The 12175-nt window shown below is 35.9% G+C and overlaps 1 long non-coding RNA gene across 4 annotated transcripts in view; it reads right to left on the reverse strand.

Annotated features, from left to right (window-relative positions):
* Window positions 1-11957, reverse strand: part of LOC134810557 (uncharacterized) — a 42185-nt gene extending 30228 nt beyond the window's left edge. Inside the window, exon 1 of one of the 4 annotated variants that reach the window (XR_010158941.1) lies at window positions 11835-11957. This is a non-coding gene — a long non-coding RNA (uncharacterized LOC134810557). The remainder of the gene's footprint in view (window positions 1-11834) is intronic. The other 3 variants (XR_010158940.1, XR_010158942.1, XR_010158939.1) reach the window with 3 other exon arrangements.
* Between the last annotated feature and the right edge of the window lie 218 nt (window positions 11958-12175).

The raw sequence follows: 12175 nt of genomic DNA on the forward strand, positions 1-12175 counted from the left end.
AGGAAGTATTTTACTTGGGCCAGAGCTCTGTTTGGGAATCTGGATTCACAGTCTGTTCATTCTGTCCACAACTTCCCTCACTCACTCTTTTGGATGCATGGATTGTCAAAAAATTCCATCTACCTGTACTCCTCCCTTTCTCCACCCTCCCATACCTCAACTGGCAATAGTTCTGAGTCTTGTTCATGTATGTGGAGATGTGGAAATTAAATTATGGATCATTAGTAGATATTGTTCCCCTAACTCAGAAACTGCTTGAGCTCAGAAGCAGCATTATTTGACATCTGATCAGAAGTTTCAATGCTTAATTTTTTAAATCATAAAAGTAATATGTGATAATTATAACTAATTTAAACAAAATAATTTAAACAAAATGCATGACACAAGAGAATAATCCCCCTCTTTCCCCAACTCCAAATCCATTCTGTAAAGGCAACCACTGTTATCAATTTGTGGTATGTCTTTTCTGATTTTTATTCATGCTTGGCTAATTTTGGCTCTGCATAATCCTGACATTTAGCTTTTCAAGCATTCTCACGAGCTATCTTGTGAAAAAAGGTAGATCAGATTTACATCTGAGCTATGACATATAATATTTAATAAAGAAAGTAAGTGCCATAAAATGAAAGTTTCCCATAACATTATTTTAAAGAAAATCAGTTATTGAACATTATTACAATTTTATTTCATTATACCCACATCATAATTTATAATTTCCTACAAAATTTTGTTTGCAAACACAGTTCTGCCTAAGTTACTAATTTATATGTTCCTGTCTTATTTGTATGCCATTTTAAGCTTGAGGCTTTTCATGTCCTTTTCTCTGCATTCTGTTTATTTGGTAATAGGTTTGAAAGATTAAAAAGTGGAATATTGGTTAGAGCATAAGACTCAAAACAAAACAAAAAACCCTCAAATTTAGAAAGTTTTCTATTCCTCTCTATATATTTATCAATAATTAAGGAATACTTCAGTTTCCTCATCTATAAATGGGGATTAATTTTTGGATGAGTTGTTATTTGGCATACATTTAAAAATAATCCATTGTATACTAAAATTATTTTTGTCTACCATGAGTTTTCTTTCCTCCAGATAGAATAATGCAAGTATTTTTCATGCCAGCTTACTGTCATCTCCAGTAATTGTTAATTTGTTTCAAATACAACTAGGTAAAGATAATTTTATTTACTTATTTTTAGAATTTGCTTGAGAGCGGAGGTCAGTTTTTGTTTTTCACTTACATCACACTTTTGAGATGCTCTCCCTGTAAAAATTTCACTGGAATTATATTGATTGTTCAACTACTCTACACTTCAGATACTATTTTAAAAATCGAGGACTGGAAGAAACCAATGAAAATCAGTAATAGGAGTAGATTTTCAATGGTAATATTAAAAAATAACTGTGTGAGCTCTGGGGATGTTAGTATACTTTTAATGCAGCATGGTTTAAAGGCACAGAATGCTATTATCCAAAAACAAAATGCATAAATGAGTCAATTATCCATGCAAATTTGGCAACAATGTGTTCAACATATTGTTTTATTTTAAAAGGTTAAATACACAGAATAATTTTAAAACAGAGAAAGTAAAGCCTGTTCAATTATAGCACTGTATTTTAAACCCAGAGATACATGAACTCTGCAGAAACCTGAAGAACCAGGCTCATGTGGAGACAAAGGGAACACTAAATGGAGAAAAAAACACGTTTTTTTTTTTTTTTGAGACGGTGTCTCGTTCTGTCGCCCAGGCTAGAGTGCAGTGGCGCAATCTCAGCTCACTGCAACCTCTGCCTCCCGGGTTCATGCCATTCTCCTGCCTCAGCCTCCCAGAAAAAACACTTTCTATCATGAATCATACTTTCTTGTATAAAATCTGTACCGTACTCTAAACTCTGTGTTAGGATCTATGCCAACACACTATTTATTGCTTCTTCCTCCTCTTTCTCTCAGGACATCTTTTTTTGTAGATTGAAGGTGGGAAATGCTATGTGCTTATATCTGAGAAGATGTCTCTCTCTGCTTTAGAATCATCAATCTTTCCCACAGCCAGAGGTAGGCTGGCTTCCATCTTGATTGTCAGTGCTGCAGTGAGCTCCGTTCTTCTGTGTTTTTATTGGTATTTTAGTGAGAGGTAGGGAAAAGCTGCCTGCTGGGCTGTTGAAGAAATGTTGACAGTTGCCGGGCCAGTACTCTGTATGTGGCTCAGGCTTAGTAAGTAGTTATTGAATGAATAACTGCATGAGTTTAAAGAGCAGAGATAGTACAAAGAGCAGAGATAGTTCTTTATATAGCAGAACAAGCAGCTGATTACTTAGAATGATTTGAAAGGCAAAAAGGACTGCTTGGTTCCTTAATCTAGTGGATAAAATACAGTGCCTGAAATTCTTACCTTAGGTTTATGAATACTTTTGTGTTTGGGCATTGAATGCTTTTCTAAAATGGAAATTATTTTTGGAATAAGCCATAATCAACAATCAAAACCTAATGTAAATCTGTATAGCGGTTTAGTTGATTTAGAGATTTATTACAGAAAAAGCTTTGATTCTTGGGAAAGAGAAGTGGGAAATGGAGGGGAGAAGGTTGAAAATCTGGAGTGTTTGCACTCAAAGCATGGGGCAGTGAGGAGAGGGCCGGGGTAGGGGGTGGAGACCTTCTCCAAAAGTGGAAGCCAAAATAAAGATGACAGAGTGTGAGTCAAAGGGGAGAAATTTGAATGCTTGTACAATTTAGCTGGCCTGCAATGGAAAGACTTATTTTCTTGGGTTTCTCATTATAGCCAGGAGGGCAAAAAAGAGAAAAACAAACAGAAAACATTACTTCCAACTGGCTTTCTGCTGAATTCTCCAGAGAATGGCTGGATTGTCACAGTGGTTGCCTTTAAGGCCTTAAGCATAAGCCACTTCCTTGTCTTGCTTCTTATATTCATGAAACTTTCACTCTAGAATTCTAGGACAAAGGAAGGAGATGATAAGGAGAAGTTAAATTTTGTATAGCAAATGATTTTATTTTTATTTTTTAATTGTGATAAAATACACATAACATAAAACTTACTATGTTAATCATTTAAAAATGTACAGTTATGTTAAGCATTTTCATGTTGTTGTGCAACCAATCTTCAGAACTTTTTCATCTTGCAAAACTTAAATTTTATACCCATTAAGTAACAACCTCTCCATTTTCCTCTTCCTTAGCTCCTGACAACAACCATTCTACCTGCTGTGTCTATGAGTTTGATTACTCTTAATACCCTGTATAAGTGAAGTCATGCAGTATTTGCATTTTTATGACTGGCTTATTTCATTTACCATAATATTCTCATAAAGCGTTCATCCATTTTATAGCATGTGTTAGAATTTCCTTACTCTTTAAGGCTATTATTCCATTATATGTATATACTACATTTTGTTTATCCATTATTGATGGACACGGGTTGCTTCCACTTTTTGGTTACTGTGAACAATGCTGCTATGAACATGGGTAGACAAACATTTCTTTAAAACCCTGCTTTCAATTATTTTGAGTATATGACCAGAAGTAAAATTGCTGGATCATGTGGTAATTCTATTTTTAATTCTTTTAAGGGACAGTCATACTGTTTTCTGTAGTGGCTGCACCATTTTACATTCCTACCAGGGGTGTAAAGAGTTGCAATTTTTTCACATCCTTGCCAGCACTTGTTATTTTATGTTTGTTTGTTTTCTTTTTCCTTTTGATAGCAGCTGTAGTAACTGACTTTTTAAAGGTCACTTTCGCCAAGCTATCATTTTTCCTTTACAGATGTGGAAATTGCAGTTCAAAGGAGAAATGATTGCCTTCAATGGTAGCTAAAGAATTGAAATCCAAGTTTTCAAAATCCAAATACAAGTCTCCTCCTACAACAGCAGACTTCACAATATATCAGACAAAACTATTAGAAACAGCAAGCAAGAGGATCTTAAAATTGGGGAGATGAGGGACTTGAAGCCTGATGGGGGAGGTTTCTAGTTTTTAATGTAGTTTGAGCTGCAGGTAAAAATCTGCTGATAATAATACTGTCCAAAGGAGGAATTTAGTTTTTTTAAAAAAAATTAGCTATGCGAACAGTAAAGCTTGACCTTCATTAATATGTGCTCATTAGCATTATCTGATTTACATAGGTGTTAGCCCAGGTGTTTGGAAGAGCAGCCAGGAGAATAACCTCAGATCATTACAAAACTGGAGATGTATCTTCTGTTCCTCTCTGAGGACTTTCAAATAAACATTAATTATAACAGCACAAATTTAGAAATGGCTGATTACATAATTTTGGCAAACCTGTCATTATCCATAAATATTTCATGAAATACAGAAATGCATGCAGCATTTTTCATAAAGCTTCATAAAGACACTTTTTTCTCTGATGGGGGAAAAAAAACCCCTGTGTTTCTTATATAATTCTCAGGTCAGGCAAACACTACTTCTGGAGCATAGAATTATACCTACAGTTTCAGATACCACGGTTAATCTTCTTGGCTTTATATTTTGGGAACAATGTAGCAGGAACTGTGTTTAAGCTAAATGCTTATCTGATGATAGACTTCCTCTCTTGCATTATGGAGGGAAATAAAATGATGTGATGATATAAGCGCAATGTAGCGCTCTGCAGAGTTCAATATCCTGCAGTTTCTTTGTGCTCTTCCTGCTTGATATGCAAGTTACTTCTAAGTGTCCTGAAAAACCACTCATCATGGAGAACTTAAAAGTAACACTGGGCACTGTGAGAGTATTGTGCTGAGAAGACAGTGACAGAGCCTAATGTGAGTCATGTTTTTTCATACTTAACACCTCTTCACAGAATCATCTCAATTTTATGGATGACAAGTGTGAAGAAGACAGAAGTCAGGAGAGAACAATGCCAAATTTATCCTAGAAACAATTAATTGATCAATGGATTTATGCACACCAAAACTATTTAATAGGCACCTATATCATGTGTCAGTCACAGTGCTGGACACTCAGGTGAGTGATACAAACAAGAAAATACATCATTCCTGCTCTCAAGGACGTTAAAAATAATCTCCATGATGCAGTGGCTTTCAGACTTTGGTGTACATCAGAATCACATGGAAGGCTTGTTAAAGCACAGGTTGTTGGGCCTTACCCTTATACTTTCTGATTCTTTGGGTATGGGAACGGGGAGCAAAAATTTCAAAAATGTTCCCAGACGATGTTGATGTCACTGGTCCTGGGACCGCACTTTGGGAACCACCATTATAATGAAACTTTTGTAGCAGCAAAAGAGAGCCTAAATCTTAAAAATCTTAACTTGTGAAAGCCTTGTTTGCTTAAATGTAATAATAATGTCAAAGCTTTACATGGTTAATTAAGGCTCTCCTGCTGTCCAATTAACATAGCCCCTAAAAGGGAACTTCAAATGAATAGTGCCATTATGCTTCACACAGACACACACACAGACACACAGACACACACACACACTCATACATACAGAAATTTTAAAAAAGGGCTAGATGAAACCATTTTGGAGATTGTGAATGATATTTAGTCCACTATCACCAAAAATAATACCTGGTAAGGAAAATGAGACACAAATAAAAATATTCAGTGGAAAAGAAAAACACTTCAAATTGAATTATGTAAAAAAAAATCAATTGAATTATGTAAAAAAAATTAAATGCTGATATCCTGATAAGACTGCACAAATGTTAGAGCAATAATGAAAGAGGAAACAAATTTATGTTTTTTACACTAAAAATGATATAACAGAAGATAAAATAATTGATGTGTCTTTAATATAATACAAGGGCAATTGTATCTGATTTTAAAAAATGATCTAGTTTTCTATGGATTGGCTTCTTGATGGAATCTTTTCAGTTGTTTGATGATAAAACCAATTTAATGATAAATGAGTAATGATGGATATGCTTCTTTATGTACCTGTACACTTACATGGTACAAAGTACAGGCAGTGACTTTCAATGACCAAGTAAGAGAGATTAGAGTGTAATACAAGTGAATGTAAAAATGGCAGGAGTGGCTAAAAGTAAGCAAAAGATGAGTCATGTTGAATTTATGTGATACCCTTTTTCTGATGGTCTCAGAAAATACTGGCATTTAAAACTCATTGAGAGAGTGTAGCCAGGCATTATTACCTGTGTTGTTATATGTTTAAGATGAACATACAGAAGCACAGAGATTTCCTGACTCTCCCAAGGATTGGTATACTGAATGCAAGAATTAGAATCAGTACGTTAGGTTTCGTTGGTATATTTTTGTTTCAAATTTTAGTCCAGTTTTAAACACCAGACAACATTCTTTTTTATAAGATTTCTAGCAGCTTTGTTTTGGAAGAAATTTCTAGAGATTTAAATTTATTAATTCCTACATGGGTGAGTCCATCCTCATGTGTAGGGGCTGCAGGCAGTTGCTCCTGGTATGATCCAAGTTTCACCATGAAATTTCCATCAATATTCAGTTTCTCTCTAAGTGGCTTGCTAGAGTACTAGCCTTCTTTCTAGGTTTTGCTTGATATTCTTATGCTAATTGAGTCAATATTGCAGTATGGTGATGTGGGTAGGCTCTGGAATCAAGCTGCCAGGGTTCAAATCTCAGCTCTGCTACTTATTCACTTCATGACCTTGAGCAACACTTAATCCTTCTAAACCTGCATATTCCATTTGTAAAATGGAGGCTCACAGGAGCTAGGCCTGAATTGAAGGGCAGGTCAGCAAACTGGGATAAAGCCATTCTGCAGCCAGGTCAATCTGTAAAGTTTAAAAGAGGAAGAACCCCTTCTGGAGCACAACAAGAGTTTTGTTTGGCTCTGAAAGTGACAGGGGAACTGTTCAATTATAGACCAAGTTAGAATCAGCTAAAGTTTAGACATTTGTTTGAAATGTTGAGTTTCAAACTGTTTTTCCATTTTGGGGGCTGCTCTGAACTCAGGACCCTCTGGCTTTTTGTAAGGACCATCCATTTGTTTAGGTGGTTAATTTCTCAAATAGGCCTTGGTCCTGACCTAACTGAACAGGATGGGTTAGGTCAGGACCAAGGCCTGTTTGAGAGGTTGGGCCAGGTGTCCTTGTAGCTCACTGGAGTTAAGCGTCCAGCTACTGGAAGTGAGTAATCCAGCCAGTACTTAACCACTGAAAAGAAAAGGAAGTTGTCCTAGCTAGGGGGTGGAGGATACATGTCACACTTTAATAAACAGGCAGAGGCAAACTGTAGCTTTAAGAAAGGACTGAATTTGTAATGTGAGTGGTGGAATGTCAGGGAATAAGGGAATTGGGGGAAACTTTCTGTTTATTTTTATGTTGAAGAGAAAAGCTAGGACTTTAATTTAGTCTATAAATTATAACAGGGTGCTAATTTTATTTCCTAATTAACAGCATCTAGGTTAGACTTTGCATATAATTGTGCTAATTCTTAGGATGCATAAAAAATAAACGAAAGGCTTTTTGAGGGGTTAATTTTTCTAACAAAATTATAGAATAGCACAACAGGGCATCCTTCACTTCTTGCTTGACTTTTGTGGCATGCTTATAAAGAAGGTTATCTTTGCAAAATATTCAAGGTCTTCTTCAAACCCTCTTTTGAAGGATTTACTTTGTCATCAAATCTTTATTTTTCAATGGTTTGAAATGGTTTGAGTTGTTTTCCAATTTCACTTTTATGGACTTCATCAAAGTCTGCATCTTTTGCAAGATTTTCAGTTTCACTGATAATTATAACATGCCATAATTTTTGTAAGAAAATGGCAAAGATATGAAAATGATGCATAGGATAAGAGCTAATGCGAAGCAGGAAGGAATTTTTGAGTATAAACTATATCACATGTGGTCAGTTCCTTAACACAGATTTTTATATCATAACACATCTGCCTGCCTATGAAACCTTATGTTTGAAGACTTGAATAATAACAAGAAAGACCTGTCTTGATAACAAGAAAGACCTGTCTAATTTTACTGTCAATTGAGACTGGGAAAGAATCTTACAGCTTTGCCCTTTCTAATGTGTTATTGACAATAGAAACACCCATGATACTTTGATATTTGCCCCAACCTAGTAGCCCCTTCTCCTGGAATTGGGATTTAGAATCTTGATTATCATTTTCTCAAACCAAATGTTTCTAAAAGTAAAAGAAGGCCTACACTCATAGAGTAGTGCTCTAAGTTACCATTATTTGGCACATATCACAGAGCTTGGTATGTCTTTATGGAGTGAGGAAACCCCAAGTAGATGAATCCTTAAAATGGCAAATATGTACAGTGATTGCCCTGGTGTGGTGGACAACAGATTTCTTCCTCTGGTGTAGTGAGACTGGAAAACTTGTGAGGCAGGCTTCACTTGGGCTCATAAAGATTTATCTTTATTTGTTGCTCAATCTCAGGGAAATCAGAAGGAACCTGCATGCAGGTGTACTTCAGTGGCTGATATGGAGGCCAGATGTTGGGTGTCTGGGCAAAAGTCCTGATTTTAGTTGACCTCCTTCTGGATTCATTAGTGGATCAAACCATATCTGAACAGATGTACTCATTAGTCCTGCAGTAGGTCCACTGGGAAGCTTCTTTCTAATTTTGGCTTTGAGTCCATTGGATGAATGGATTTTACTAGAGTCTATCCTCTCCTATGGACATTTGAACAATAGTTTTAGCTTATCATCAAAATCTTTATAGTGAGCTCCCCTAATGCATACAGTAGGAAGTCCTAGCCACAGCAATTATGCAAGAAAAATAAATAAAAGGCATCCACATTGGAAAGGAAGAAGTTCAATTTTTCCTGTTTGCAGGTGACATTACCTTATTATATGTGGAAAACTCTAAAGTCTCCACCAAAAAACTGTCAGAACTAATAAATATTCTAACAGAATATTTTCATATTGTAAAGGTGCAGGATGAAAAACAACATACAAAAATCAGTAGCATGTACTAACAATGAACTGTGTACTAACAATGAACTATCCAAAAAAGGAAACCAATAAAACAATTCCAATTACAATATCTACAAAAATAAATAAATACATAGGAATACATTTAACTAAGGACATGAAAGATCTGTACTCTAAGAACTATAAAACATTAATAAAAGAAATAAAAAAAGACACAAATAAATGGAAAGATACCATGTTTCATTAATTTATTGGAAAATTAACATTGTTAAAATGTCCATACTACCCCCAAAAATCTACAGATTCAATGCAACCTCTATCAAAATTCCAATAATATTGTCCACTGAAACAGAAAAAACAATCCTAAAGTTCACATGGAACTACAAAGACCCCAAATAGCCAAAGCAATCTTGAGCAAAATGAACAAAACTGGGGGTATCACAATGCCTGATTTCAAAATATACTACAAACAGCATGGTGCTGGCATAAAAACAGACATATAGGCCAATAAAACAAAGAGAGTCCAGAAATAAATCCACCCATTTATAGTCAATGGATTTTTGACAATGGTGCCAAGAACACACAATGGGAAAAAACGGTCTTTCAGTAAATGGTTTTGTAAAACAGGGTACCTATATGCAGAAAAATAAAATTGGATGTTTATCTGACACCATATACAAAAGTCAACTCATAATGGATTAAAGGCTTAAACATAAAGCCTGAAACTGTAAAAACTACTAGAAGAAAACATAGGGAGAAAACTGCACAACATTGGTCTGAGCAATGATTTTTTTGATATGACTCCAAAAGCACAGGCAACAAAAGCAAATATAGACAAATGGTATTGCATCAACCTGAAAGGCTTCTGTGCAGGAAAGGAAACAATCAACAGAGTGAAGAGACAACCTATGGAATGGGAGAAAAATTTGCCAGCCATACACCTGATAAAGGATGAATGCCCAAAATATACAAGGAACTCAAATAACTCAATAGCAAGAACATAAAACACCTGATTAAAAACTTGGCAAAGGACCTGAATAGACATTTCTTAAAAGAATATATGGGCCAGGTGTGGTGGCTCACGCCTGTAATCCCAGCACTTTGGGAGGCCAAGGCGGGCAGATCACAAGGTCAGGAGATCGAGACCATCCTGGTTAACACACTGAAACCCTGGCTCTACTGAAAAAAAAAAAAAAATTAGCCAGGTGTGGTGGTGGGCGCCTGTAGTCCCAGTTACTCGGGAGGCTGAGGCAGGAGAATGGCGTGAACCTGGGAGGCAGAGCTTGCAGTGAGCGGAGATTGCACCACTGCACTCCAGCCTGGGTGACAGAGCGAGACTCCATCTCAAAAAACAAAACAAAACAAAACACAAAACAGAACAAAACAAGAATATATGCAAATGGCCAACAAGTAAATGAAAAAATGTTCAACATCACTATCAATAAGGAAATGCAAATAAAATCCACAAAGAAATATTACCTTATGTACCTGTCAGAATAGCTATGATAAAAAATATGAAAGATAAATGTGGAGAAAAGGGAGCTCTTGTACGCTGTTGGTAGGAATGTAAATTAGTACAGCCAATATGGAAAACAGTATGGTGGTTCCTCAAAAAGTTAAAAATAGAACTACCATATGATCCAGCAATTTCACTTCTGAGTATATATCCAAAGAAAATCAAGTCAGTATGCTGAAGCAATATCTGCACTCCTATGTTCATTGCAGCATTATTCACAATAGCCAAAATATGGAATCAACCTAAATGTCCATCAGCAGATAAAGTGTTATATATATATTCTTTCTAATTTTGGCTTTATATAGATACACAATAGAATACTGTGATAAAGAATACATTGAATAGAATGTATAGAATAATGCTACAATGTATTCATAGAATATACAATGTAATCATAGAATACGTTGTAGCATTATTCACAATAGCCAAAATATGGAATCAACCTAAATGTCCATTGGCAAAGTGTTATATATATTCTTTCTAATTTTGTCCCTTTATATACATATATACACATTAGAATACTATTCAGCCTTTAAAAAGAAGAAAATCCTGCCACTTTTGACAACGTAGATGAGCCTGGAGGACATTATGTTAAGTAAATAAGTCAGGCACAGAATTACAAATACTGTGTGATCTCACTTTTGTGTGAAGTAAAAAATGTTGAGCACACAGAAGCAGAGTAGAATGATAGTTGCCAATGTCCGTGGGGAGTGTTGGTGTGGGAATGGGGAGATATTGGCCAAAGTTAGACAGGATGAGTAAGTGCTGGAGATCTATTGTTAAGCATGATGACTACAGTCAATAATAATGTATAATTGAAAATTGCTGAGGGAATAGATAAGTTCTCACCAAAAAATGGTAAGTATGCGAGGTGACGCATATGTTAATTAGCTTTATTTAGCCATTCCACAAGGTATACATAGTTCAAAACATCATGTTGTATACCATAAATATATACAATTTTATTTATCAGTTAAAAAAAGGAAAACAGAAAAAAATAAAAAATGCACTGGAAAAAAATTTATAGCACTCCTAAACATACAGTAGGATGCCCAAAGTGCATCTTGAGCACAGTTTTTCAGTCTCAGCAGCATAATTGACATTTTGGACCAGATAAATCTTATTGTGAGAGGCTGTTCTGTGCAATACAGGATGCTTAGCAGCAACCCTGGTCTCTACCCACTAGACGACTGTAGCATGTTTCGTTTTGATAATCAAAAATACCTGCACACATTGCTAAATGCCCCTTGAGGGGTAAAATTGCTTCTGGTTGAGACCCAGTCTAGACAAAGGTTGGGAAATTTGTTGGCTGTATCTTCAAAATATGTTCAGAATTCAACCACTCCCACCACTTCCATTTTCTCTCTTTGTCAAGCCACCATCATCTCTTGCCTGGATTATTGCAGTAGTTTCCTAATCAGACTCCTGGTATCTACTCCATTTTCTACTCTTACCTTTTCAGTGTTTTCTCCACATAGCATCCAGAGTGATTCTTTCAGAACATGCCAGTTTATGTCACTTATCTCCTCACAACTCTCCAAAGACTCTCTCTTTCTCTGAGGGTAAAATTAGTAGGTGAATTCAGGACAATGGCATGCCAGGAACTATGTGACGCATCAAAACCACCAGCTGAACCAGGGATTTGTGAAGGAGCCAGAGGCATGTGGGCAGCCAATGGCCCCTGAGAAGGCTCAAAACTTTCTGGATGTTCTTTCTGAAGTTGTCTTCAGAGCCAGTTTAGTCAGGCAGGACTACTACTCTGATTCCCTATAATCAGATACGTTTTCTTCCAAAT

Source organism: Pan troglodytes, chromosome 6, assembly GCF_028858775.2.
Source record: "Pan troglodytes isolate AG18354 chromosome 6, NHGRI_mPanTro3-v2.0_pri, whole genome shotgun sequence".
NCBI lineage: Eukaryota > Metazoa > Chordata > Mammalia > Primates > Hominidae > Pan > Pan troglodytes.